Source organism: Helianthus annuus, chromosome 6 (assembly GCF_002127325.2).
Source record: "Helianthus annuus cultivar XRQ/B chromosome 6, HanXRQr2.0-SUNRISE, whole genome shotgun sequence".
Taxonomy (NCBI): domain Eukaryota; kingdom Viridiplantae; phylum Streptophyta; class Magnoliopsida; order Asterales; family Asteraceae; genus Helianthus; species Helianthus annuus.
In genome coordinates, this window is record NC_035438.2 from 75973578 (window position 1) to 75978599 (window position 5022).

Genomic DNA, 5022 nt, shown 5'->3' on the forward strand with positions numbered 1-5022 from the left:
TGATTAATCAGGCATTAATCGGTGAACATTCGATTAGTAATTAATCGACAACTGATCAGAGAGTAGTCGGGACTTTTACAACAATACTCTTTATTAAAAGAACAGTGAAACAAACATTTTTTTAGGCCATTCCAATTTTTTTTTTTTTTGGTTAAATGAAACCATGAAACACTTATTAAAATCCATTTTCATTTCTCTATTTCCAACACAAATAGTTGAATTGACATGAAACTCTTCCACATTTGTAAATATCTGTCACTTTCAAGGACAGAAATGGAAATTGGCACCACTATATACACTCAGTACAGAATACCAGTAAATAAAAAATGGGGATCTGAAGAAGAAGAAGATGCTCGGATAAACGAGGCTCCGGCAAGAGAGACGAGGTGTTTTTAAAGGGTAGTTGCCCCTCTCTTGCCCCCATCAACTTCGGATCGGATCTGATCTGATCTGATGTTGAGCCCATGATTCAATCAATCCCCAATTTTCCCTGAAAATCAGCAACCCTTTAAAGCAAGAATGCCAATAAGCAGAATCATCTATCATTTGAGAGCTACCAAATCAGGATCCAAACCATAAAGGTGTGTAGCAAAGTTGGTAGAGCGTTCGATATACAATATAGTGTAGATATACCATATATGTTACTGTTTATTTGTGTATACAACTATTTCTAGGTGAAAGATGAAAATGAGAAGGCGATGATGATAATGATTTCTGTATATCCGAGCATCGTACTCAGTCATGGGGTTAACTTCGACCCGTATCTTGGCGGGGCAACCCGGATGGCATGTGAGAGCAACAACAAGGGCTTTTTTATTGCTCTTACGGTGCAACCGGTGTTGCAGCCATGGCGATGATCGTCCCTCTTGTCTGATCTTTATGTTACAGATCTGAGCCACTTTCTCTTTGCTTAATCATCGAAATATTTTTTATTTTTAGTCAAACATGTGATAAGTTAAAACAGTTGGTAAAATAAGTTGAACAACAGGTTAAAACCAAATCAAGATAATTTTACTAGACCAAAATATGCCTTTTGTTATTCAATTGGTTTCCTTAATCACTTTGTAAAAATTCATGAGCCGGCAAACATCTTATGAAACAGTTCGTAAATTCGAGTTTTTTCCCAAACTAGTGATGGTGGAAAAACTATTTACCAAAATAGTGTTCCTTCAAAACTATTTACCAAAATGGTGTTTCTCATTTATTTTGTATATTTTCCTTTTATTTTAAACCCAATGTATTAGCCGTATTTTTTATTTTTCCTATTCAGTTAACTTGTTTTCTATTTATCTATTCATTATATTAAACTTTCTTATGGTTTTAGTCAATCGATCTAGTATTAATCTCTTAACAATACTTTTATCCTTGTATTAAACTTTCTTATATATTTAGTCAATTGATCCAATATTGATTCTTAGCAATAATTCAGAATTAATCCAAACTGTACATCCATCTTAGCCAAAATAAAAACAATATCTTTAACACAAGTGAGAACGTAGTTTTAGTTTTTCAGGTTTGGGGTTTTAAAATAAATTAAACAAGTGCTGTATGTTTTTTCAGGGGATACTAGTTTGAGACATTTTCTAGAATTTTTGTTTTGATTCCATTTCATTGTCCACTCAATTATTAAAGTATATGACTAACGTATAAATATTATGTATAAATATTTGTTTTTCCTTATCATGTTCGTAAAAGAAATACAAAAATATTTTAAAAATTATATTAATGCCTTCGAATCTGAAAAAAAAAATACTGAAATGAGAGAGTAAACATAAATGAACGAACGCAAATGAGCAAACAAAACATATGTTCATGTAAAAAAACGTGTTCATGTTCATCCATTTATTAAATGAATGAACGTAAACGAACTTATCATTAAACTGCTCACAAACGGTTTATTGATTGTTCTCTTTTTGTACAGAGCTGATGTGGATTGAAAAAGAAAATAATTATTGGTAAAAAAAAGTATAATACGTTGATTGAAAAAAGAAACAAAGAAATAAAAGAAAAATATTGGATCGATGGAAAAATAGAAATATATATATATAAAAATAGATAATCGATTACTTAAAAATAAAAAATATATATGTGTGTGAAGGGGTATGGTCCCAAATCGACCATCACCCGTATCAAACAAACCCCCGCCAGTAATGAACCGCACCCATGCGGTCACATCCTTCGAATCCAATCGGTCAGAGGATGAGAAGCCTTACCTTAGGCGTAGAAGAAGATGAACATAACGATGCGGCTGGCACCGCATCATATGGGCATTTTCGTCACGACAAGGGATGCAGGCAAACAGTCTCCGCGGACGACGATGCGGCTAGCACCGCATCTCGCGTATTTCTTGATCACAAGCAGGAGACGCGGTAACCTCAGACGTTACCGCATGCAGCGATGCGGCTTGCACCGCATCCTATGCACTCAACAAGTGGGACTGACACCACAATGCAAGTGGCACCAATGGCAGTTACCTGTCAGAGCTACGTAAGCAATGGACTGACGTGGCGTAACCTCCACAACCGACAAGCCTGACACACCTGCAAAGGTGCAGCACGTCGTCAGTCCATCCATCATCCTCTTCCTTCACTCCTCGGCTATAAATACCAACCCCAAACCAGGTTTGAGGTATCTCTTCACAACTCTCTCACTACTACTTTGCTTCCAAAGCAAACTACTAATTCTCACGCCGGAGAGTGGTAACAAGGAGCACCCCCCACCCCATCCTCCTTGTTACGAGTCACGGCTTGTTTCCTTGTGCAGGAGATCAACCACCGGTGATCCAGCCAGCGATCCTCGAGAGGAAGGGATTAACCCTTCTTGACGAGACCAGTGTGTTAACCCCGCCCGGTTAACCATTGTTTCATCATTGGCGCCCACCGCTACTCTTAGCATTTTTTCATCTATCCTTTTCCCTCTCTCAAGATCATGACTGATCACCAAAACAACACTGCGGATAACCAAAACCCCCCAATCCCACCTCCGGTAGGGGTCAATCCCTCGACCTCCCAACCCGGACACATTGGCACGTCCACACAAAGGGGTCCCTCCTTTACGTTTGGACATGACTTATCACAGTTCGCATCTGCGATCCCACCAGGCATGGACGTTCATACCTGGTATGATCAGCAGGCAGCCCTGCTGACAGCAACATACAATCGCGCTTGTGCGGAAGCGCATATACAAGCTGGGCCTACCCCAGCACCGCACACCCCTGCTGACCGTATTTTACAATACGACGGCAGGGTACATTCACGTCCGGCTTCAAGAAGCCGACGTGAAGACCGCGGATCGTCTTATTGTTCGGTCCGCACACTCCACGAGGACGATTCCTCGTATGGGTCCCACACCAGAGGACCAGTGCATACCCGCCTTGGTCCTTATGGCGAGGACAGGCGGCGGTCTACCTCCCGACACGGCCCAGGTATTCAGAGCCGGTTGGGCCCACAACCATACACCGAAGGGTACGGTCATACCGACCCTGACGACTATACCTACCGCGGGGATTCGCACGACACCAGCATCAGACCGGGAGGGCGCAACTATGTTCCTCCCAGTCACCCCCGCAACACATACCTCAGGGCGGCCAAGCGCCCTGCTAATGAACCATACAGGCCAAAGGCAGCGGCCGAAAATTCCAAGTTCGCCCCGCGGATTGCCCACGCCCGGGTCACAACTATAAAATTCCCATTCGGCATCGGGAAATACAGTGGTTCGACCGACCCGGACGACCACATAAACGTCTTCATGGGCGCAGGGTGCAACGGCCAGTGGGATGAACCCACGTGGTGTAATTTTTTCCCCCAGACCCTCACGGGCCTGGCCAGGGCATGGTTCGATTCTTTGCCAGTGGGATCACTGGAATCATTCGAGGACTTGCGTACCAAGTTTCTCGCCCATTTCAGCCAACAACGACGCCACGAACGCGATTCGATGGACGTCATGAATATCTGGCGAAGGGATGACGAATCTATCGAAGCATTCGTCGTCCGTTACAACAAAGAGTGCCTGGAGATAGGTGACGTGGCAGACCAAATGGCACGGAACCACTTCATCAAGGCCGTCAGGGACAAGCAGATGGTCATGACCATCTCAGGCAAGGAAGGCTTGCCTAAAAAATGGGAAGATGTCATGACCGCGGTCAAAACATACGCCCAGACGCAGCGATCTCTTGAACCGCATCTGGCAAAGGCACAGCCCCAAGCCGAAACCTTCCACCAAGGGTCTAAGCATAATAATAAACGCAACAGGGACGCGGGAAATCGTGACGACATTTCCAAACCATATTTCCCGCGAACCAACACGTTCGACCCAAGGAACCACAACCCCGCTCGAGACAATCGGGCGTCAAAAAAAGATTCTCGGGATCGCAACTGGACCGAGATCACCATGTCGCCAAGTGAGGTCCTTCTTGCGGACCCACAGTTCTTGCGAGCGGCCCAACCAATGAAGTCCAAGAAAAATCAGGACCTCACACTCTACTGTGAGTACCACAAGGACTCGGGCCACACCACCAACAACTGCACCAGTCTCCGGCTGGAGATTGAGCGGGCCTTAAAGGAGGGGAAACTGCAACACCTTTTGCCAGGTGGGCAAAAACCCACCAAGCGCATCACCCCTCATGGCGAAGGTACCTCCTCCGGGAAGAGAACCATGTACGTGGCTTCCACCCACATGATCCACGGAGGCAAAGGTAGGCCGCGCAAACCGGCGAGAAGGCCGGACAATGACTGGAAAGACGAGCAAGTCGTCTTTCCAAAAGTCCGAGGCGGACCGCGCGATAGGCGCGCCGTCGTTATTTCAGGCCAACTGGCACACTACTGCACCGAGCGTCTATTCATCGACCCAGGCAGTACTTCTGATATAATCTACGAACAATGCTTCAACCAGTTCGACCAGGAGGACAAAGATCGGTTGCAAGCAGTAGATTACCCGTTGGCCGGGTTCGCAGGGGAAACTGTCTTTCCCCTGGGCCAGATTACTTTTCCTGTGCGTCTTTCCAACGGAAAACACACAAGGACA

General features: G+C 44.7%; 1 long non-coding RNA gene across 1 annotated transcript; it reads left to right on the forward strand.

Moving 5' to 3' along the window:
• The first annotated feature begins 226 nt into the window (after positions 1–226).
• On the forward strand, positions 227–1285 carry LOC110865755. Its single transcript, XR_002550945.2, has 2 exons — positions 227–581; positions 675–1285. It is a non-coding gene; the product is annotated as an uncharacterized LOC110865755 (long non-coding RNA).
• Positions 1286–5022: the final 3737 nt, after the last annotated feature.